Source organism: Papio anubis, chromosome X (genome assembly GCF_008728515.1).
Source record: "Papio anubis isolate 15944 chromosome X, Panubis1.0, whole genome shotgun sequence".
NCBI classification, from domain to species: domain Eukaryota; kingdom Metazoa; phylum Chordata; class Mammalia; order Primates; family Cercopithecidae; genus Papio; species Papio anubis.
The window spans coordinates 99,008,013-99,032,709 of NC_044996.1; the positions used below are offsets into that span (position 1 = coordinate 99,008,013).

General features: G+C 43.0%; 1 long non-coding RNA gene across 2 annotated transcripts; it reads left to right on the top strand.

Moving 5' to 3' along the window:
- Window positions 1-1,168: 1,168 nt before the first annotated feature.
- LOC103880719 lies at window positions 1,169-24,240 on the top strand. Of its 2 annotated transcripts, XR_004180839.1 has the most exons (5): window positions 1,169-5,634; window positions 6,874-6,953; window positions 18,906-19,029; window positions 20,086-20,201; window positions 22,045-24,240. It is a non-coding gene; the product is annotated as an uncharacterized LOC103880719 (long non-coding RNA). The 2 variants fall into 2 exon arrangements; XR_641910.4 differs by lacking the exon at window positions 18,906-19,029 and having other exon boundaries at window positions 1,170-5,634.
- The last annotated feature ends 457 nt before the right edge of the window (window positions 24,241-24,697 follow it).

Here is a 24,697-nt window from a genome sequence, read left to right on the forward strand (position 1 = left end):
TGCTGGTTTGTTCTTGCAGTTGATCTGGAGCTTAAATTCACAATGCAAGCCTCCACATGCTGCTCTGTCTGGAGCTGTGTCTAGTCCTGCCTCCCATCTGCCATGATGATCATAGCTCACATTTATTTCAATATTTAATATTAGAAATGTTTGGGTCTTTATTTTAGAAGTTTGGTGATGGTTTTTCTGATCACAAATGTGCCCTAGGAACTTAACTCTTGTTATATCATTTAGCCTATGGTAAAATTAGTTTTGTCATATGTCATTTCAGTTAAATTTGCAGTTTCCAAGAACCCATCGATGACGTTAAGTGAAGACTTACTCTATGTCCCTTGCATGGGATACTTGAGGGGGAAGTGCAGATGCTCACAGGCACTCAGGGGGCCTGCCCTATGTCATGGGGCATGTGTGATCCGTTGAGCCTGATAGTTGCCAGATTCCCTCTCCTTCTGGTGTCTAGGCTGATATAATGTGCCCCAGCTGAAGGCAGGGGGGTCAGGCCAGGGATTTTTCCCTCCCATGGTCCTGCTGCCCCAACCTATTGCAAATGGGAGACTTCCAAACATATTGCAGCCTCAATGCTAGGATGCACTAGGTAACTGGATGGTGGTGGGTGATAGGTTACCCTTGCCTAGTCACCTAATTAATGCGATGTGGCACTGCCAACCCAGATTGGAAATGCTACCACCATTCCTTGTTCCAAGATACTGCAGGGCAAACATACTTAACCTGACCTTCCCTGCACTCACACCAGTTGGAGACAGAGGGCAATAGTGGTTGCTGGGAAGGGTTGGAGATGGAGGAAATGGAGAGGCCAGGCAGTACCCGGGGTGCCAGGGAGTTGGGGAGCAGCCCCTGAGAACCCATCCTGGGGAGGTCAGGGAGCCATATATGAGTCAAGGTTCCAAGCCTCTGGTGTGTGCTTCCTTATCTATTGGACTGTACTTACAAAGCACAAATATAAAAATAAAATTGTATAGAATTTCAAGACAGTGATTACAGAGCATTAAACCCCAAGTACCAGGCCCTTCTGAGGAGTATACAAGTACACCAATAAAGCTAGTCCTTCATATTTCCTAGTGCTGTGCACTGCTGTGGCCTAGAAGCAATGATATCCCAGCAGCAATAAGCATACCTTGAAACTAGATCTTGGTTTCTAAATACCATTTCCTAATTAAAAAAAAAAAAAAAAAAAAAGCCGTGCTTCTTGGAGAAATGGTGGATTCCTGGCTTGGCACAGGCAAAGTACAAGGTGAGGCTGGGACTTCTTATGCCAGGATATAGGAAAGCACCAAAAGACCAATGGGATTGTGTCAAAAGGACTCAGGAGCCAGGTTAAAGGGGCTCTCTCCTTGGCCAAATTTTGGACAATTGAGCATCAAGAAGAATAATGATCATAATTGCTTATAATCACTGAGCAAATTAAAACCATGAGTGTATTATGATACTCAAATAAGTGAAAACTCACTAGTGATCAATGATGACAATTATATCAACTTTTTTTTCCTGAAATTTTGTAACTAAGGGAAAGATTTAGGCATTTACCCTTTTCAGTTAATCCCGATTTGATTCTTCTTTATAGAGGAATGTCAGGTAACAATTACAAATGAATTTATACAATATCAACATTTTCCAATAAAAGAATCAGTTCAGGCAAGTATCATCAATGACTGCTAACATAATTGGTTGACAGATTGGTGGAGGCAGCATACTTATGTAGTACCAATGTACTACCCCTGAAGTTACTCTTTTTCTAATTTTTAAAATTTTTGTAGAGACAGGGTCTCACATGATACCCAGGTTGGTCTTGAACTCATGGCCTCAAGAGATCCTCCTGCCTCCATCCCCCAAAGTGCTGCGATTACAGGCATGAGCCACCACACGTGGCCTCATGTTACTTTTTAATTGCAAAGGGAAGAATTCTGCTTGGTTCTCATTACCTTAACCCAGTGATTATACTTAACGTCACTTATAGTGAGACAACCTGGTGTTATGTGCCTCCTGAGGTGGTGCAATATGAACTACACAACATAACCTACGTAGTATTCTTGCCAGAAATGTTTAACCTGAATCTAATTATGCCTCTAGACCTAACCTCCAGTTTACAGGTATCTTAGCTTGCCAGGACCGCTGAAACAAAGTACCACAAACTGTGTGGAATAAACAGGAGAAATTTATTGTCTCACAGTTCTAGAGGCTGGAAGTTTGAGATTAAGGTGCGGGTGGGGTTGGTTCCTTTTGAAGCCTGTGAGAGAATGAACTCTTGTAGACCTCTTCTTGGGGAATGGCTCAGTGGCTCATAGCCCTGTGAATTAAAGTGACAAAAAACAGATTACTGAGCTGGGTATGTGGAGTGGTGTGCACCTGTAATCCCAGCTACTTGGGAGGCTGGGGTGGGAGTTCAGCAGTTCAAGACCAGCTGAAACTGCCTTTGCAAAGATTTTAACAGTGAGACAGTAAAAGAGATCTGACCTAACTGACTCCATTTTCCCTTTAACCTTCAGGCTGCCTTTGTTCTTTCCCGGGCATAAGTCAAACTAACTTTGGGAGGAATTTTTATAGTTTAACTTTGAAACAAAGATGATAACAGTAACTCCCTGAAACAAACTCCCTCCTTGCTTGGGGACCAGATCATGTTTATAAAACTAACAACTTAGCCACAAGATTAGGAATTGTGGCCCAAGAGTCATGTAGCCAGAGACCACAGATTCCTAACTTTCCCAGTTGCTCCTATGGATAACATCACTGTTGTAAAACCAAAGACTGGCGTTTGAGGTATTTTTCAGACCCTGCATTCTGATGGATCAGCTGGTGCCACCCAGACTGGTAAACTGGGTCCTCTGCTCATGTGGCTCACACCCAGGCACTGACTCAGTGCAAGAATACAAGCTCCAACTCCCTGTGATTTCATCCATGAGCTGACCAATCAGCATTCTCCATTTCCAAGCCCTTTGCCCGCCAAACTGTCTTTAAAAAAGCCTAGCCTCTGAGTTTTCAGGGAGGCTGACCTGAGCAATAATAAAACTTCAGTCTCGTGTTTAGCCAGCTCTCTGTGTATTAAACTCTTTCTCTATTGCAATTCCCTTGTCTTGATAAATCGACTGCATCTGGGCAGCAGGCAAGACGAACCAGTTGGGTGGTTACTCAGTCTAGGCAAAATAGCAAGATCCCATCTATATAAAAATTTTTTTTAATAAAAAAAAAGGAGGACAGATTACCATGAGAAAAAGATAGATTTGATTATATACATACACACAAAAGTTAACAAATGCGGGTGACTCAAGGAGGCAGTTAGAATTTGGGGCTTACATGCCATCCTAAACTAGACAAAAGCAAAGGGGGTTTTGGGCTTCTTGGGGAGTGGTAAGTTATGGGAAATGTATGGTGAATAAGGGTTGTCTTGCTACTTAGATAGGAGACATCTCAGGTGCTAAGAGTTTTCCTAGTACAGGAGAGGGAGACACCTTACAACTGGAAATGTATGTCCTGCTTTTAGTCAGAAGCAGGAAGGGCAGAGAGCTAATGGCCTTTAGCTCAAAGACATCCTTTTTGAGTGACATGTTTGGGGGTGGCATATTCTGGCCCCCTTCACTTGCTTCTAGTTTCTGGTGGTTTGCTAGCAATCTTTCACATTCCTTGACACGTAGAAGTGTCACTCTGATCCTTGCCTTCATGTTCACAGGACATTGCCCCCATGTGTGCATGTCTATCTCCAAATTTCCCCTTTTTATAAGGACACCAGTCATATCGGATTAGGGACCCGCCCTATTACCCTACTCCGGTATGACCTCATCTTAACCAATTATGTCTACAGTGACTATTTCCAAATAAGCTCACATTCTGAGGTACTGAGGGTTAGGGCTTCAACATCTGAATTTTGGGGGATAAACACAATTCAGCTCATCACAGGAAATCTGGCAGGGCAGAACAAGAACACCACCACACACAATTGATCAGACAAATCTAGAATGTGGGGCTTTCTACAAAGTCTCTTCAAAAACACAATGTCATTTTTAAAAAGTAGACGGACTATTCCAAAAAGACCAAAAAAAAATCAAATGTATGAATTGTGATTGGATTTTGGTTTAATTCAGAAACTGCTCTAAGATATAGTACAAGTTGAGGAGATTTGAATGTGGCCTGGGTATTCTGAGAGTTAGGTGGTATTAGGCAATTACTGTTGATTTTCTTAGAGGTAATCATTGTGCGATAGTTATAGAAGAGAATTAACTCATATTAGAATGATGCAAGCTGAAGTATTTGGGATTACGTGTCATGAAGTCACTTTTAATTTAATTTACTTTTAAATAGATCAGCAAAAAAAAGTATATATTCATGAAGCAAATCTGTATATATAACTGTGTATATAGATAAAACAAATATACCAGAAGGTTAACATTTGTCGAATTTCAGTGGTGGATATATGGGTTTTCATTGTGCTGTTCTTTCAACTTTTCTGTATGTTTGAAGTTTTACATAATAAAAAGTTGACAGAAAATGAAGAAAAATCGTTTTTTAAGAGAAGGTTCCCCCCCCATCTTTCTATTGAAAATAGAGCATTAAAAAAATCCAACTCGCTTAAAACGTACATGAAAATTCAGTTAGTGAAAAAGAAAAATTTGCTGTTAGGGTTGTAAAACAGTTGGGCTGCTTTCCAAGCAATTCCTTCCCTTTATTACTGTGAGTTGGAGGTTAGAGCACAAGGCCCTCAATCAAGAATTATTTGAAGGCCTCCAAAAGCCCTGCTGACCTCCAAGTATCTCCCCTGCTGACTTTCCATGTGGCCTGAAATTTCTGTCACCTGGGTCAATTCTTAGGGATCGAGTATTTTCTCACTACTGGGGAGGCAGTGCCCCCTTTTAAAATGCAAATTTGGGAGGGATCCTGGACCCATTAAGTGGGAACAATTGTGTGAGGAGCCACCACCTGCCCAAAGGCCCGCAATTCTGACAGCTCCTTCCCCAACCCCTTACCACCACTGAGATCGGACAATGTGTGCTTTAGGAAACAAAATTGAACAATGCATGCTCTAAGAAACTTCTTAGGTGAAGATACCATTTCAAGAAAGCTTATTTGCCGTGAATAAAACGGGGTGCATGAGGTCATTGCTGTTTTTACTTTGTAAACTGGGTGGCCTCTGAAAGCTTCTTTAGAACACTTCAAAGGAAAGCTCCTCAACTCTTCCAGGCCCCCAACCCCTTTCCTTTGTTACTGAATTCTTACTGACCCCACAGTTTTTCACTGAATGAAGAGTTTCCAAGGGGTCTACAAAATACCTGGGACAATTAGAGAAATGAAAACCAGGGGGTCAAGATGAATCGACCCTTGGCAGAGGATTTACATAAATAGGTCCTAACCTCTGGCTGTGAATAAAAGATAAAATGCCCCACTGGGGTCAGAACTGCAGTTCAAGGGCATTTGCAGGGCCAAGCCTGGCTTCTCTGCTATGTCAGGAATTCCAGGAATGCCACTGATTATTGTGTGTTGGCAGGGCGCAGGAGGTTGCAGCCAGGCTAACAGAAACCCAGCCCTGCCCACTGGGTGAAACTGCAAGTCGAGAGCGTGGGAAACCAGCAAGTTGAGAGAGGATCCAGAAGTAACCCCTTCTAAAATGGGAAAGATGCCTTCCGAAAGGTGACCAAATTCTTGTTTTAGATGGTGGTGTTAACTTGGAGGTCGGAAGGGAGGCAGGTGGGAGAAGGGACATGTCCCTTTCGAAAGAGTCCCTTTGTTTCCTCTGTGGAGCACAGCTCTGTGGGAGGCATCTGCTCTTTACCCATAGACCGGATGGCCTGGTACTGGTCTTCTCTGAACTGGTCCTCACAGTCTCCTGCTGCTGCTACCTAAGAAAGAAATCTCACAAGGGTGTTAAAAGGTAATTTCCAGAAAGAGGTAAAATCGTGACCGTTATACAGATATAAAAATGAACATGTGTTAAAGACTTTTACTTACATAACTGAGGGAACCAGGCAGATGTTATAACTGGTTTAAAAAAGAAACAGCCCCAATTTATATGGAGTAAAGGAATTTAGAGATGAATTGGTGCAAATGGAGACAAAGTGTTTAATGCACCCCCACACTTGCCTCCGCCCCCTCCCACACACACAGAGGAAGGAAGTCAATTGAACCAGATAGGACAGGATTTGCATATCTATCAGTGACCTACAACTTACAGAGTGGCAAATAGCTCCAGTAGAATCAGAATCAGATAAAGCCTGAAAGCATGTACTATAGGCAATAGTTTTCTATTGAAGTGTGAATTTACAAGGGCAAGACATTTTGCTTTCTGAATTTTTAATTTTTTATTATTTATTTATTTATTTATTTTGAGACGGTGTTTCGCTCTGTCACCCAGGCTGGAGTTCAGTGGCGGGATGTCGGCTCACTGCAACCTCTGCCTCCTGGGTTCCAGCAATTCTCTTGCCTTGGCCTCCCAAGTAGCTGGGGTTACAGGCATGTGCCACCGTGCCCGGCTAATTTTTGTATTTTTAGTAGAGACAGGGTTTTTCCATGTTGGTCAGGCTGGTCTCGAACTTCTGACTTCAGGTGATCCGCCCGCCTCTCAAAGTATTGGGATTACAGGCGTCAGTCACCGCGCCCGGCCCTAAATACTTTCTTAAGGGAAGTGTCCCCTCCATTCCCCTACCTCTTACCCCCTACCCGAACATACACATACTTTTTTAACCCAAGAGAGTGAGATGAACTTGAGAATCTTTGGTCAAAGTTGCCTCCAAAACCTCCACAATATTCTACCTTACTTTATTTCCCTGTCACATCAAAATGCATACAATCGTGGTTGGTTTGTTTCTTGGTGATTTGAGGATTACAAAGAGGCTGTCTTGACCTTGTCATCTTGTTCTTTCTCTCTTACAGCACTTGGCCCTAAAGAGAAAACACTAGGAGGATGAGAACTGGGAACAGAGAAGCCACTTGCTCTGCAGCTATTTGGGCCAGTAAGTTCCCTAATCTTTATTTATTTTTATTATTATTATTATTATTTTTGAGGCGGAGTCTTGCTCTGTCGCCCAGGCTAGAGTGCAGTGGCCCGATCTCAGCTCACTGCAAGCTCCGCATCCCGAGTTCCCGCCATTCTCCTGCCTCAGCCTCCTGAGTAGCTGGGATTACAGGCGCCCGCCACGACGTCTGGCTAATTTTTTGTATTTTTAGTAGAGACGGGGTTTCACCGTGTTAGCCAAGATGGTCTCGATCTCCTGACCTCATGATCCACCCGCCTCGGCCTCCCAGAGTGCTGGGATGTTCCCTAATCTTGATGGTCATCCTGGAACTTATTTTCCTGAGAGTCTCTAAGTGACTCACCGCATCATGTAAAACTAAGAAGAAGGATGTCCTGAATTTTCCTGCTTAGAGAGCTTGTTTTTCTTTCCTGTTGCATCAAAGGGGTCTGTTAAGCTTTCTAAAAGTACTAATCTGACCTGATATCTGAAGTAACAGATAGGAATTTGGACTCTTTAGATGGAGCTCTTCCCCCATACCTGCATCTAATTGAAGAGGCTGAACTTCAAAACAAAATCCTGTTGAAGAATTCATTCTCGTTCCCAGATTTAATTTCTTATTTTTATATTGTTGCATAAGAAATCTACTCTATAAAGCGTCTATTTTCCAATTTGGAAAATCTTGTTTTAGGTTCATTTCTTTAAAGACCAACAAACAAAAACACCCAATTCACTAGCCCAGGTCTTTATGCACCGCCATTCCCCCTCCCCGCCTCCATTTTTCAATGGAGTAGTGATTGTGGGGCCGCTGCTTGAATTTTACTCTATTCTTTATCTAATGAACAAAGGCAAGGCTGGTGATGCTGAGAATGCATGAGGGAAAAAAAAAGATACCACAATGACAGCACACTCTGCAGCGTTCCATCCAAAAGCAAGTTAGTGACTCACTGTTCCGTAAAGCACAGGGCAGATTCTTATACGGAAAAACTGCCCTTAGAAGTGCATGTGAGACCCTAGTCTGTGTAAAGGAATTTACTCTGGGTTTTCTTCACATTGGCACTCAGGTATGCGGGTGTGGGTTCACAGACATTCCTTTCTGACTCATTACCCACTTTGCCCCTGCTCCCCGCCCCCTTAGTGCTTGAGGCACTTTTTCCAGCCTTCCCTGGGCTGGGGCAGAGATTGATGGTATCTTGGCACTCTCCAAAGAGACACTGTGCCCCTTTGCACTTTCCTTTTGTGGCTAGTCCTTAAGACTCGCTGCCAAGCTTGGTTAAATGGACATGGCACAGCTGCCACTGAGCTGAAAGCTCTTACCTACGATGGGTTGTGGTACAAGTAGACTCTTCTGTTAGTCTGCCACTCAACACGTATTTATCCACCAGACAGACAGTGAGATAGTGAAGGGGACCAGAATCTGCCACCCTAGAATATACCACTTTGGCATAAGGATTGTTTTGATTTGAAAGCAATTGGCTCTCTGCCTTCCCCTTTTCTGTCTAAAAGTAGGGCATAAATTTCTCTTTGAAAATTTACAAATTTCCCTTTGTAAAAGTGTGTCTCCCTCTCCTGTACCAGCAAGAAAACTACTCTGGAGGCAACGCTTAGCACCCAGGATGTCTCTTATCCACATAACAAACCTTACTAAACGACCCTCATTTCCTGTACATTTCCTATTCACCTTCCTATAATTTATCTCCTCCCCAGAAGCCCCAGATTGCTTTGCTTTTGTCTAGCCTAAGATGGTATATAAGCCCAAATTCTAACTGCTTCCTTGAGTCACATTTCTTTGTGAACTCCTGTGTGTATGCACATACTTAAATCTGGTTTTTTTCTGTTAATCTGCCTTTTATCAGTTTTATTTGCAAGTTTCAGCAACTGAAGTTGAAACTGCCTTTGCAAAAATTATAACAGTGAGAAAATTGTGACAGTGAAAGAGCTCTGATCCAACCAACTCTATCTCACCTTTAACCTCCAAACTGCCCTTGATCAAGGCATGGGCCAAGCTAACTTTGGGAGAAATTTATAGTTTAAATGATAATAGCCCTTCCCAAAACTAAACTGCCTTTATAAAACTAATGAAAGGCCACCAGGTTGGGAGGATGATCGGGGCCTGAATTCCACTAAGATGTAGGCATAAATGATTACCAGCCATTATTCTGGAAGCCACAAGATTTGCAACTTCCGCAATTACTCCTGTAAATAACATCACTATTGTAGAACCTAACATTGGCCTTTTGAGATGTCTTTTCAGATTTTTGCATTTCTGATGATCCAATGGCCCCATCCAGACTGGAGACACCAACTCACTGACTCAGCTGGTCTTGTGGCCCCCACCCAGAAGTGGACTCAGTGCATGAGGACCATTTTCCACACTCCTATGATTACATCCCCAACCAATCAGCAGGACGATTTCCTAACCCCCTGCCCACCAAACTGTCTTTTAAAGAAACTGGCTGGGCGCGGTGGCTCATGCCTGTAATCCCAGCACTTTGGGAGGCCGAGGTGGGTGGATCATGAGGTCAGGAGTTCAAGACCAGCCTGGCTAAGATGGTGAAACCCCATCTCTACTAAAAATACAAAAAATAAAAATAAAAATAAAAATTAGCCGGGCATGGTGGCAGGCACCTGTAATCCCAGATACTTGGGAAGCTGAGGCAGAGAATTGCTTGAACCCAGAGGCAGAGGTTGCAATGAGCCGAGATCGCTCTACTGCACTCCAGCCTGGGCAACAGAGCAAGACTTTGTCTCAAGAAACAAAACAAAACAAAAAAACCTAGCCTCCACATTTTCAGAGAGGCTCATTTGAGTAATAATAAAACTCTGGTCTCCCATTTAGCTGGCTCTTCGTGTATTAAACTCTTTTTCTATGGCAATAACCCTGTCTTGATAAATTAGCTTCATCTGGAAAGCAGGCAAGAAGAACCAATTGGGTGGTTATATAGGGGGCTTCTAGCATGGCCTAGTGATGCAGAGGCCATGGCAGATGAAGCCAACTTTCCCTATCTGAGTAGAGGACTCAGGGGCCCAGAGGAGTCAGAAGGGGAGATGGGAGCCACAGATGAGGAGGAACTCCTGGAAAGGTCTGAGAAAGAAGAACCCCAAGTTTAGCATCTTAGGTCCTGAAAAAATGGTTGAAGGAGAGGAAAATATGGAGAAAAAGAGTATTGTGACATGAACCTGCCCCTGTGCCCTGAGTTCCTGGGAGTTTCTTGTTAGCTTCTGTGTCCTGTTGTTCTGTATCCTCTGCAAAGGAAAGATGAAATCTGTTGCCAGATAGGCGATGGGGTTCAGGACACACTACCCCAAAAGATGGCATCTTGTCATATTGAATAAAATGGCAGAAACTGGAGGATTGGTCTTAACTTTCCCCATACTTCTCCCCTGAAGCAGATTATAAAACCTAGGGAGGACTCTCTGACTGATATGGTTTGGCTGTGTCTCCACCCAAGTCTCATCTTGAATTGTAACTCCCACAATTCCCACATGTCATGGGAGGAACACATGGTGGGAGGTGATTGAATCATGGGGGCGAGTCTTTCCTGCACTGTTCTCGTGATAGTGAATGAGTCTCATGAGATCTGATGGTTTGATAAGGGGAAGCCCGTTTTGCTTGGCTCTCATTCTCTCTCTTTGCCTGCCACCATCCACGTAAGATGTGACTTGCTCCTCCTTGTTTTCCAACATGATTGTGAGGCCTCCCCAGCCACATGGAACTGTAAGTCCATTAAACCTCTTTCTTTTGTAAATTGCCTAGTCCAGGTATGTCTTTATCAGCAGCATGAAAACCAACTAATACACTGACCTTCCCCTAAAGTAGGTTATATGACCGTCATCTGAAAGATGCCCTCCTTAGACCTACAGGGAAGGAAAAAGCATCCTTATCTCTGAAAATGGAGGAACACAGAGAAAAGTTCAAACAAACAGGCCTTGTTAAGTCCCTGCCCTGTTTATTACCATGAGATAATATTCTTTGTCCTATCATATTGCTCCATGACTGTTCATTCTTCATCAAACCTAGAATAAAAACACTCAAATTTACTTGTTTCTTTGGTCTTCATTTCCTTATTTCCTTATGAAGGCTCTCATGTCACATAAAACTTATGTGAAATAAACCTGTATGGTTTTCTGATTAACCTGCTTTTTGTTATAGGCCATAAATCTAGGATAGGTAGAGAAAAGAATATTTTTCCTCCCCTACATGGATCCAGATGCAATCACCACCATTAGTAGTGCTTTGCTTGACTTTGACTGCCTAAGAAAAGTTAGTGGATTTGCAACCACTCACCCACTCCCATCCCCATTTCTATTAAACACATGATTTAACATTGTGCTAGAACAGCAGAGATTTGAGCTCTTCTTAGAGGCCCCTCTAGCATGGTGCTTCTTCTGAGAGAGAGCAAGTAAGACCCTCATGGCCATGCATCCAAGGTTTGCTGCCCTGAGGGCCACTGCTTTTTACCTTTACATTGCTGCCTTAATGAGTCCCAGCAGTCCAGGAAAATTTCCTGGATTCAGACATTCCTATTATTCTGAAAATTTGTTTTTCCTGCCCTCCACTCACAGAACTGCTTAGACAGAGTGACTATATATCACTAACTATAAATTCATAATCAATTAAAGAAAATAACTTCTCTAATCCAAGTCCAAAGGCTAATAACAGAGGCCCAGGGATTCCTGAGCTATCAGAGGGAGGCACTAGGCTAGTCTCCCAGTGAAATCAAGCAAAGACAGAAATCATTAGAGGAGCCATATTTATTGTTTGAATTTTATGAAGGTAATTTGATTCTATGAATCAAAAAAAGGAAGTTCACATTGGTTCGGTGTGGCATGTGATAAACCACAGCATTGCTATCTACATTTTTTTTTTCTTTCTTTATGTTCAGTGGCCTCTCAATAAAGTGAATATTTTGAGTTTTGCAGTACCAGATACAGACATAGGTTGTAAAGAAGAAGAGTTTTACCACTTGTTTTTTTTTTTTTTTTTTTTTTTTTTGAGACGGAGTCTGGCTCTGTAGCCCAGGCTGGAGTGCGGTGGCCGGATCTCAGCTCACTGCAAGCTCCGCCTCCCGGGTTCACGCCATTCTCCGGCCTCAGCCTCCCGAGTAGCTGGGACTACAGGCGCCCGCCACCTCGCCCGGCTATTTTTTGTATTTCTTAGTAGAGACGGGGTTTCACCGTGTTAGCCAGGATGGTCTCGATCTCCTGACCTCGTAATCCGCCCATCTCGGCCTCCCAAAGTGCTGGGATTACAGGCTTGAGCCACCGCGCCCGGCACCACTTGTTAAAGAGATAGGAGTAAAGCAGCAAAACTCCATATCTGGAACATTTCTGGGGGTATATTGCTTATCAGAGTGTTCAGTTATTCTAAGGCCAACTTCATTTTCTATGGTTTTTCTTTCTTTTTTTTTTTCATTTTTATTTTGAGATGGAGTCTTGCTCTGTCACCCAGGCTGGAGTGCAGTGGCACGATCTCGGCTCACTGCAAGCTCCGCCTCCTGGGTTCATGCCATTCTCCTGTCTCAGCCTCCCAAGTAGCTGGGACTACAGGCACCCACCACCACACCTGGCTAATTTTTTGTATTTTAGTAAAGACAGGGTTTCACCATGTTAGCCAGGATGCTCTCGATCTCCCGACCTCGTGATCCACCCGCCTCAGCCTCCCAAGGTGCTGGGATTACAGGCGTGAGCCACTGGGCCCAGCCTGGTTTTTCTTAAGAAAGCATTTGTGGAAATATCCAATTACGAGTACAAACTACCTCCCGTGAATAATCTGTGATGTCTGTACTGATTTCCCATGGATGTATATATAGTCAGATGGTTGAAATCTTGGGCACCATCTCCTCTGACATAAACAATTTTCTGTGAAACTTTCCATGTTAACCAGTGGGACCTGATTCTCAAATCTGATATAAATCTAGCATATACTCTTCTCCCACACAGGGTCTTTGACCCTAATTGTTTTGCTATTATACTGAAAGTACACACTCTTTTCTCCTAACCATGGGCCCCAATTCCTACACGATGAGGACAAACTACAGAGTGTCAGAGGGTAAAGACCATTGCTTTTCCTCCTTGAAGACTTTCTATGAAATTTCATCTTTCTGCTCTGTGGATAGAGTTTTGCGTTGGGAAAATAGTTGAACTCATAATTTGGTCTCCTGGAGTTAATTTATAATGACTTCATATTGGTGACTTTTTTTAACCTCAAAGAGGAAAATGGCAAGCCCTAAATGCCTGTTTTTCTCCTGTTTTGGCCCAAGTGGGTAATTGAGGCTCAGTTTACACACATCAAATTACCAAAATGCTGTCTTATATATAGTTCTGAAAGATAGAGATGGATTTGTAATGTTTTTCAGACCTGATTCAGAGCTCGATTTAGTTTTTCTTTTTGGTATTCAGCCTATTATATTCGTCATAAAAACAGGCACTGTGTGTGCATAAGTAAATAATTTATAACTTTCCCCATAACTCAGGGGAACCCACCATAGTCTTACTGTCTGCCTTTTGCCTTCTCATCTCTATACCTCCAGGTCTCTAGTGATCATAAAAGTGATCGAAGCCCTGATCTGATTTTATCACAAAGCCATTCTTCTTTGTGGGTACTTTGGTTCTGGAGACAGAGAATCATGAGATCAGATAAAGCCATGTGGAGGGCTGAAAGTTGGCTGGAATGGCGCTTGGGGCCCAGTTTATGCTGTTGGAGCATTTCCTGTGTGCCCTTTGAAACCTCTGAACCCAGCTCTTCAAAGTGAGAGCTTTGTCTTTCCGCTGAACACATAGATTTGCTACTTATTATCTTTTTCTTGCCATCTCCACCCTTACTTGACTCAGCCAACATCGATATATCAAAGCAAAAGCATTGTTCTGACTGAGTCATAAGTTATACTTTTACCTGACATTATCTGGCTGTGTAGAAATGAAAGCATAAAAATAATGGAGGTTTTATGTACAGGTCTACACACACACACACACACACACACACACACACACACACACACACACGTCTTCTTCTTTGCTTCACTCATCATGCTCTCACTACTTCCACTGTTTCTCTCCCCAACTTCTGCCCGCTCCCACTCATAGCGGTTTATTAAAGAAGCATGTTTTCTCATGAGCCAATTGGGTAATTTTTCAAGTTGAACCCCACTAGCATTATAAATGCCGTTATAAATGCTTGCTTTTCAAAAATTTTTCTTTCCAAAACTTTGTTTTGGGTCAGAAAATGTATTTCTCTTTAGAGAGAGCCAGTGTTGCATGAGGAAATCGAAGCTGATCTCTGGGTGTGTGTTTGTGCTAATTTGCTGTACAATCAAATACAGATATAGGTTAATAAATGCTGTTCTTTGATCTGTTGCTACAAAGGATTCATTGTAAATACATTACTGGATAAATGAGTTACAACTTTGTAACTGTTTCTTGCAAACAGTGCCCCATGCCATCCATTAGCATGTACAAGAAGTGATACATTTGGCTTCAGCCTGCCTGGGTATTACTTTGCTGATTTTTTAATTTTTAAAATAACTGGCGGGGCGCGGTGGCTCAAGCCTGTAATCCCAGCACTTTGGGAGGCCGAGACAGGCGGATCATGAGGTCAGGAGATCGAGACCATCCTGGCTAACACGGTGAAACCCCGTCTCTACTAAAAAATACAAAAAACTATAGCCGGGCAAGGTGGCGGGCGCCTGTAGTCCCAGCTACTCTGGGGGCTGAGGCAGGAGAATGGCATAAACCCAGGAGGCGGAGCTTGCAGTGAGCTGAGATAGCGCCACTGCACTCCAGCCTGGGCGACAGAGCGAGACTCTGTCTCATATATATATATGAGTTGGTGAATGACATAACAAGATTTGTATTCTAGAAAAATAACTGGCATGCTGTGGGGTGTGGAAATGAAGTAAAAGAAGTCTTCATGTGTGAAGTTACATGTCCATTGAGTCTAGCAGATACCAAACAATCACATTAAAATCCTGAAATAATAAATATAGAATTCTACCCTGTCTGTCTCACTCAGTGATTGTAGGCAGAGGTATGTTTCTTTTTACTCATAAATGTATAGTCTGTGTAATTAAGTAGCAAAGCCATTTGAAAAGTCACTGTTTAAATCACAGGACTTATCTAGGTGTGACAAACAACCCATGGTGATGAGAGATTTAGAGCCAGTCTCTGTTGAGTGCTGATGTGGGGCTGATGTGGACTCTAGGAGGCTTTGTGGGAGAACAGGGTAAAGGCTTTGGTTCTGGAGAGAAAGTGATACGCCCTCAACTATGTATTTCAGGTTTCCATGGTCAGCATCTAGGCCTTCCTCCTATTACCTGCCTTGTGAGACTGGAGGGCAAACTGGAATCCAAGAGATACAATCCCGAAGTTGCTTGAGTGTCAGACAAATGAAAGAAAAAACATTTCCCTCCCTCCCTCCCTCCCTCCTTCTCTTTCTTTCTTCCTTCCTTCCTTCCTTCCTTCCTTCCCTCTCTCTCCCTCCCTTGCTCCCTTCCTCCTTTGCTTCCTCCCTCTCTCCCTCAGTCCTTTCCTGCCTCCGTCCCTTCCTTCTGTTGTGGAAGAAAACACGTTTCCTTTATCCTCTTAGGTTCAATACCTGGGACTTGCAAATTAAGCTGACAAAAGACAAATTAGCGGGAGAAAAGGTACAGTTTTTATTTAGTATTTTTATGCACATGACAGTTCACAGAAAAGAAGTAAGTCTCAAAGAAGTGGTTATAATGAGGGCTTATATATCATTTTTATGAAGGGCAATAAATTGTGAAAAAGTGGCTAGAAAAAGCAAAGAGAGTTGGAGCTTCCAGGGTGATAAGTTGTGGGAAAGTCACTAGGAAGTATATGGGGGGAACTAACAGAAGAGAAGGACTATTTTAGTAAAATCTGTTTATGTAGACTGATCTCAGCGTCAACTCCCCATCTTCAGTGATAAGAGTTATGCTTCTCTTCCTGATAAAGGGAGGGCATCTTTTTCATGATAAATTTATGCCCTACTTTTATGCAGACAAAAGGGAGGCAGAGAACTTTTGCAGCACCAGTTGATTCTCAGTTGCTTTCAGCTCAAAATAATCCTTATGCTGAAATAGCATATTTTATGGTGGCATATCCTGATCCACTTCACTTCCAACCTTTTTTTTTTTTTTTTCTCAAAGATGCATTGGGTGTGAGGTGTGCTTTTGGGAAAGTATGGATTACATAATTCCTAACACAGGCTGGTTTGTATTCCGTGGATAAAGACTCCAACTCTCAGATCCCATTTAGATGACATCCTTGCTAAGTCAGCCTTCAACTGTAGGTCATTCACATAAGCCAAATTGATCATCCAAGTGATGAGGCATATGAGAATATTGATAATCCACAAAGTGCTAAGAAAATACAAATTATATGGTTTCACTTTTTACATTATTAAAATAAATAATTTAAAAATTATTTCTCAGGCCGGGCGCGGTGGCTCAAGCCTGTAATCCCAGCACTTTGGGAGGCTGAGACGGGAGGATCACGAGGTCAGGAGATCAAGACCATCCTGGCTAACACGGTGAAACCTCGTCTCTACTAAAAAAATACCAAAAAAAACCAACACTAGCCGGGCGTGGTGGCGGGTGCCTGTAGTCCTAGCTACTCGGGAGGCTGAGGCGGGAGAATGGCGTAAACCCGGGAGACGGAGCTTGCAGTGAGCTGAGATCCGGCCACTGCACTCCAGCCTGGGCGACAGCGCGAGACTCCGTCTCAAAAAAAAAAAAAAAAATTATTTCTCTGCTGCTTCCTATAGATAAAGGCAGCATTGCCCTCCTCTCCCGATCTGTTCCTACTATGGGAGGAAAGATGGAGCCAGCGAACTGACTTCTCGCTCACAGCGAAAATCAGAAGAGGTCCAATACTTCTCTAGTCTGAATCAGTTGACTCTCATTTGTTTTTATTTTTTCCTGTTTGCCTTGATCTACATTGCAATCAGTATGCAAATGTGTGCAACATGCGCTCCCGAGCAAACCCACTCAACAAAGCATATTGGGCTACATCATTGCTATAGTGATAAACTTGAATCTGCTCGAATCTGTGAAGGAGCACATCATTCAGACACTTCCACGCTTTGTTATTATTAACAAATTACTTATGACTCACCTCATACAGGACCCTAACAATACCTGTGATTGTGACTAACTGTTCCCAGCCTCAGTCTGGTGATCAGGAAGAGAATTGTTCTGTTTTCCTTTGCATTGATTCCAGTTCTGGGAGGCTTCCAGATCCTTTTAGTTCAATAGAGTTCTATTTAGTTTCATTATACTTAGATACTCAGATGGGCTCAGGAGATACAGACATAAATCACGCCTGCTTACCACCTTCCTGATGCTCACCACCTTCCTCATGCTAACCGCCTTCCTCATGCTCACCACCTTCCTGATGCCCACCGTCTAGTGAGAAACTGCTTCCATAATGCTTTTCCTAGGTGTCTCTCTACGTTTCTTTTATTGGTCCTTTCTGGTTCCAGATTTCTCTTTTTTTTTTTTTGAGACGGAGTCTCGCTCTGTCACCCAGGCTGGAGTGCAGTGACCATCCTGGCTAACACGGTGAAACCCCAGGTTTCTCTTTTCCCCCCACTGTGGAGATTCCAGCAAGCCTTGTAGGAAACTTTCAGACGTGTCTGAGACTCCTCTTTGCTCTCACAGCCCTCTGGCTTTATCTTTATTTACCAAGATACGTTGTAATTGCATCTTACTCTATATGCCAGGTGCTGTGCACTTAACCCTGCTTAATCCTCACAACCCTATGAAGTAAGCGCAGATGAGGAGACTAAAGCTGAAAAAGGACCGGGTGCAGTGGCTTATGCCTGTAATCCCAGCAGTTTGGGAGGCTGAGGCGGGAGGATGGCTAGAACCCAGGAGTCTGAGGCCAACCTGGACAACACAGTGAGACCCTGTTTCTACAAAAAAAATGTTTAAAAAATTAGCCGAGTGTGGTTCCATATGCCTGTAGTCCCAAGCTATTCGGGAGGCTGAGTTGATAGGATAACTTGAGACTGGGAATTTGAGGCTGCAGTGAGCTGTGACTGGGCCACTGCACTCCAGCCTGGGTGACAGAGCAAGACCTTGTTTCCAAAAAAAAAAAAAAAAAAAAGCTAAAAAGCCAAGAAGCTTGTCCAAGGTCACATCAGCAGTTGCAGAAGAGCTGTAGACTGAACTAGGTAGTCTGACCCCAGAATCTTTGTACTATTCCAATAATTAAGTAAAACTTGGTAAAACCTATGATATACAACCATCAAGTGTGTGGTATTTAAGCAAACATGTGATTTTGGCCTTGATTATTTGAAGACACTATACAGGCACTTCTTCTGTTTCTACATATCCATGATGTATTACTCTGAGTCTTAAGAATATTTTATGACAGCTATATCCACTGAAATTTTGGTGCATTTATAACAAGTACTTTAGAAAAGTACAAATACATTTGAAAGGACCTGGTCTTGTACCCCTTCCCTTCCCAAGGTGTACCAGGACACTAGCCTGACAAGGGAGCATTTTCATGAGGTTCATCAACTTGTTGATGACATCAAACCCCATGCCAGAGCCTACACAGCGGATTCAGGCCCGGGGCAGAGCCCCGGGATCTGAACAAAGGCTTTTGTGGAGAAACAGCCTCCATTGTCTACAGAAGGAGGGAGAACCAAGGGCTGCCTGATATACCAAGAACGATGGAGGCAATTGAGCAGGGTGTTTCACAAATGGAGACATCAGTGTTAGCTGTGTGGTTAATCTGTAACACCTACCACATGTGACCCTTCATGAAGCTTTGAGTCCTGTAAATACAAATGGATTTTTTCAACCCACTTTGCATTTAAAATTGCCCAGATCTGGAAGAAATTGGTGGTTACCATGGTAGCCAGCCTACATAGCAGACAATTTTTTAATGTATTATTTTCTTTGCTTGGGCTTCAATTAATAACTCGTGGGGGCACTTCCACAGAATATGCTGAGATCCACTGGCTAAGAACTGAGCATGTAATTTATCTTCCAATTACGAAGGCTTAGACCAAGGATTGGACTGGCAGGGGACCTGCAAGGTCTATGGGCCTCTACACATTTCTGGGGTAAGTGGTGTTAGAAGGCAATCAGAGCAGGCAAAAGACTTCAAAGGAATATAAACCTGTCATGTGCTCAAGAATGTTCATGCAGCCAGGTGCAGTGGCTCAATCCTGTAATTCCAGTACTTTGGGAGGCCGAGGTGGGCAGATCACCTGAGGTTGGGAGTTCGAGACGAGCCTGACCAACATGGAGAAACCCTGTCTCTACTAAAAATACAAAATTAGCCAGGCATGGTGGCGCATGCCTGTAATCCCAGCTACTCGGGAGGCTGAAGCAGGAGAATCACTTGAACCCGGGAGGTGGAGGTTGCGGTGAGCTGAAATCATGCCATTGCACTGTAGCCTGGGCAACAAGAGTGAAACCCCAACTCAAAAAAAAAAAAAAAATTCATGCATACTCAAAAAGGCCCAGTGTTGGAAGAAAGAGTACATATCTTCCTGTTCAACAGAGCCCACTCATGAAGCAGGAAGTCTCATGTGTTTTTTATTCTTCTGTTCTTTCTCTCCTGCCTTCTTTAGTAGTAAGTGGATATTTTCTAATGTACCATCTTAATTCCTCTATTGGTTTTTAAGCTACATTGGGGTTTTTTTAAAAAAATTAGTGGTTAGTCTAGGGATTAGAATACCTATCTTAATTTATTAGAATGCACTTCAGATTTACACTAAATTCCAGTAAATATAATAATTTTTCTACAAGGGAACTCCTTTCCTCTTCCTTTGTATTATTGTGTAGCAAAGAATTTAACCTTACCCAAAGAGATGTCTGGCCTTTGCCCTTGACTTCTAGGAGGCAATCTCTAAGCCCTTGGCATGTCATGCTTGAGAGGTTATTTTTTGTTTAGGGTGGGGCTGGCCATTCCAGAAAGTCTAACAATGTGATTTAGGGTGGGGGCTTTGGGTCATGCAGTATCAGCTAGACCTCCTGAGGTACTGGAAACTGAGATTAGCTATGTGGGCAGTCAATGGTGCCTATGTGATGGAGTCCCAAGATGGACTCTGGGCACCAAGGCTCAGGTGAGCTTCCCTGGTTGGTAATACTTTGTGTGTGTTGTCATACATTAGTGAAGGAAAAGGAACACAGTCCATGACTCTACGGGGAGAAGACCACAGAAGCTCTGCATTTGGAACTTTTCCTGGATTCTGTCCCATTTGCTTCTTCCCATGGCTGATTTTGATCTGTATCCTTTCCCCTGTAATAAACAGTAACCATAAGTAGAACAGCTTTAGGGAGTGTTCCAGTGAATTTCAAACCTTGGGGTGGTTTTAGCAAACTCTGAAACTTGCAGTTGATGCCAGAAGTGAGAGGGGTCTTCTGTGGACTGCTCCCTCCAATTGTAGAGTTGGCCAACTTTTGTGGCTTCTACTGTCATATATATAACATGTCAATATATGTTACAAACCCGGTAATTCTGTCTTTTTCTTTCTTTTTCACTTAAAGGAAGCACTCTGTGGCTTCTCTTTCGCATATTTGAATTGCCAGCATCACTCCTCTTGTGCTTTGGGGCCATTATTAAGTAAAACAGGTGTTCCTTGAACACAAGTACAGTGATACAACAGTCTGATAACTAAGATGGCTACTGAGTGATTATCAGGCTGTAGAATAGACAGCGTGGATCCGCTGGACAAAGGGATGATTCACATCCTAGGTGGGATCCAGCGGAACAGCATGCGATTTCATCAGACTACTCAGAATAGGACCCAACTTAAAACTTCTGACTTGTTTATTTCTGGAATTTTCCATTTAATCTTTTCAGACCATGCTGACTGTGGGCAACTGAAACCATGGAAAGCAAAACTGTGGATAAAGGAGGACTACTGTATTTATAATAGTAATAACTAAAATGTAATAATAATATCTAAAATTAACTGCTAATTGTTGCCCAGGAACTATTTTAAACACTTTATATTCATTAACTCACTTAATCTTTATAACAATCCCATGAGGTGTGTATTATTATTATCTCCAGTTTGCAGATGAAGGAACCGAGGCTCAGAGAGTGTAAGTAACCTCTCAATAAACATTTGCCAAACTATGTTTGCTAAGAGAATAATAATTTGAAAAGTCTGGGCACAGTGGCTCAGGCCTGTACTCCCAGTCCTTTGAGAGGCCAAAGTGGGAAGATTGCTTGAGCCAAGAGTTTGAGACCATCCTGTGCAACAAGTGGAGACCTTGTCTCTACAAAAATTAAAAAATTAGCCAGACGTGGTGACACCTGCTTGTAGTCTTAGCTACTCAGGTGGCTGAGGTGGGAGGATCACTTGAACTCACTTGAACGGAGGCTGCAGTGAGCTATAATGACGCCACTGCCTCCAGCCTGGGCAACAGAGTGAGACCCTGTCTCTTAATAATAATAATAATTTGAAAAAAGTCAACCTCAGAAAAGGCAGCCAAGTTAACTCAAGTCTCCAATATAAAAAAGCCTGGGGATGCAGGGGAGACTATGGGGTTTGCTGGGCTTGCTCTGATATTGAGGACACAATGATTTTGTGGCTCTAATGCTATGAAGCAGCACCATTTCTCACATGTCAGTCCATGGCTTGGTCATTTTATCCAGAGGCTTTGGGTGGTAATAGGGTTGGGACTTGAGCCTGTCCCCTTCTTCCCCCTCCCAGAATTGCTAGAGCAACTTTCTGAAAGTGTGCTGCTCGGGTCACAAAGTAGCTTCTTGCAAGGGGTATGTGCATCCTCGGGGTGGAATCTTTTGCTATTTAAACTTACTTCTCGGTGGCGGAGCAGCAATGTATTTTTGAGACTGCAGTTTTTTCTTTCTTTCTTTTTAAATGTTAAAGCTAGAAGCCTGGAACTATCCTGGAGCGTTTTCTTGTATAATTTCTAGCTTTTTGAAAAAAGTGTTAGCTAGAAGAATTGAGTCTCAGCCAGGCAGGCCTAAACTAGACACGTGGAGGAGTGCAGGGGCGAACACTCACACCAGTCTAATCACTGTGGATTGGGTGTCAAAGCCCTGGCATTATGCTGCCTTTATCTATTCTCCTTAACCCCACACTTGTCCTACTATCAAGGGATGATGTGGAAGAGCCTTCAGGAAGATGTAACTCTTTCCTTGGGGCTGTGACCATTTTATAGACTGATTTCCAGGCTCAGAGGGCACACAGCACCAGGGCCTTCACTGCATTTCTTCCTAGAAGCCAGAGACCAAAATGCATGTGACAGCTCAAAAATGTTTCTAGCAGTTGGTTGCTGCTGCTCACTCCACCCACAGAAAGAAAAACTAAAAGGAATTTTATTCTTGGTGTCGCAGTTACTTTTTGGACAGGGGCAACTGCAACTGTGAAATGGCTGAATCAGGAAACTTCCTCTGTCTTTAAGACAAAATTGCTCTAGGTTAGTGTAATTAGGGATGTGAAGCCTTTCTTCCCAACCCCAAATCCCCTAAAGTTCTCTTATGTAAATATCTGCCCCCCTATTTCCAACTGTCTCCTCTCAAAAGCCCATCCTTTATATAACTGGAGTCAGATTGTTTCATTTTATTAGGTTGAACCATGTGAAATGGCTGATAGTTGGTTCCGCCTAATCTAGTTAGAGAGTTTCTTTTGAGAAACAGAGGAACACCACAGTGAATAAGAACTGGAGGCAGCATTACTTCTTGGAAGAGAGGCAGTGAAGCTGGAGGAAAGCAGCCCCCAACACTGTTCCCAGGGGCCGGCACTGCAGCCTGTGTGCAGATGCCTAGACTCCAGCCTGAGCCTGAGAAGCAAGATGCTGGCTGGAGTTGGGAGGAAATATGCCAGGCTCTGAGGAACATCAGCTTCGCTAATGATTCGCAAAACCCTATGAAGTCAAAGCAGGTTGTTGTGGTTGAAAAATGCAAAACAACCGTGTCTTCATCAGAGTTACAAAACATTGCCCATATGTACACACTACGGAGCACTTTCAACCTGCTGTATTTCCTTCGCTTTGATTTCTTTCTTTTCTTTCCCCCTCTCATGTTCTTTATGGCAGTGCTTTCCCAGACTAGAAAGGTTTGCAATTCCCTCACATGCTTCTCTTAGGCCAAGCATGGCTATTGCATGACTTAAATCAAAGCAATAACGAAACCAAACCAAACCAAACAAAAACGCAATAGCTCTGATAGAGCATGTAGAAACTAGCTGGTTGGGAAACAAATGTAACATTTTAATCTGTTAAGGATTGAGTTCTAAGTTGATTCATGCCAACGAATAACTAGGAAAATGAAGATCACAGTTTGAATGGTTGAGTTTTGCTTTTTTTCCTTAGGATCATGGTAAAGTTGCAATTTATGCACGTTTGTCACAGCACAGGCCACATGGTATTTTATTGGGATTGATTTAGCTAAAGGCCACTGATGGATGGAATTCTTCGGATTGTGTATCTTTTTCAGCAACCAACATGCTACTAAGGAAAGACCCTCTTTTCCTTGTGTCCTTATGAAATTTGCACCAAATAGAAAGAAATCAGAGAAGGCATTCAATTCTTGGGTGGTGGCGCCATCGGCCTCTGTACCCAAGAGCTTCTCTGCAATGTCCCAGAAGACTGATCTTTCTCTGGTTGTGGCTCTTTGTTATGCAAACTGCAAGACATCTGGTGCCACATTAGTGATCCTGGTCTTGGTTCTGTTGTAGAAAACTTCAGTTTACTTGAACCCAGCCCCACAGAACACACTGGAAATAGCTCACTATGCTAGTGAAGGAAACAAAAATATTTCACCCCAAAATATACTTCTTTGACGCACTTTGAGATGACTGTTCAGAAGACCTGTGAACACAAGTAGCTCTGCAAAGCTGTCTTTTGTTAGGGAGATTTACATCTGTAGAGGAAATAAAGTGAAGTAAACAACAGATGCAAACAGGCTTTCTCTGAAGCCTCCCCTTGTTTGGGTCCGGGAAAGATTAACTGAGCCTGACACCCATCTATTCCTCCTGAGGGTTGCTACCTCTGAGGTTTTATCTGCATATCAAGACTGCCTTTGCTCTGAGCTTTGGTTAATGGATGCTGGAAAAAAAAGACCGCCTTTGTTAGCCAAGCCTATCCTCTTCTCTCCCTCCTATAATCTGTCTTGCCACTATAACATGTTTTCCCACCTTCCAAGCCCCTGTTCTTTCTGTAATCTCAAGATGGTATAAAAGTGCCAACCATTTGGCCATTTCTTTGAGGGTTTTTTTGTTGTTTGTTTTGAGACAAGGTCTTGCTGTGTCGCCCAGACTGGAGTGCGGTGGTGAGATCATAGCTCAGTGAAGCCTCGAACTCCTGGCCTCAAGCGATCCTCCCACCTCAGCATCCAGAGTAGCTGGGACTACAAGTGCATGCCACCACATCCAGCTAATTTTAAAATGTTTTGTAGAGATGGGGATCTTGCTATGTTGCCCAGGCTGGTTTAACTCCTGGGCTCAAGCAATGCTCCCACTTCGGCCTCCCAAAGCACTGGGATTACAGGCATGAGCCATCACATCTGGCTGAGTTTTTATATTTTGTATGACTCCTGTGCCCATATGCGCATTAATAAAATTTGTATGCCTTTCCCCTTGTTAATCTATTATCAGTTTATTTCACAGACTCAAACTGTCAAACCTTCAGGGGAAATATTAAACTTTAATGTTTAAAATTAAAGTTAAAAAAATTAAAGTTCCCTATACTGGGTAACCCAATGTTCTCTACTTATCTTCTGTAAGGATTCTTATCACATGGTTAGTAATA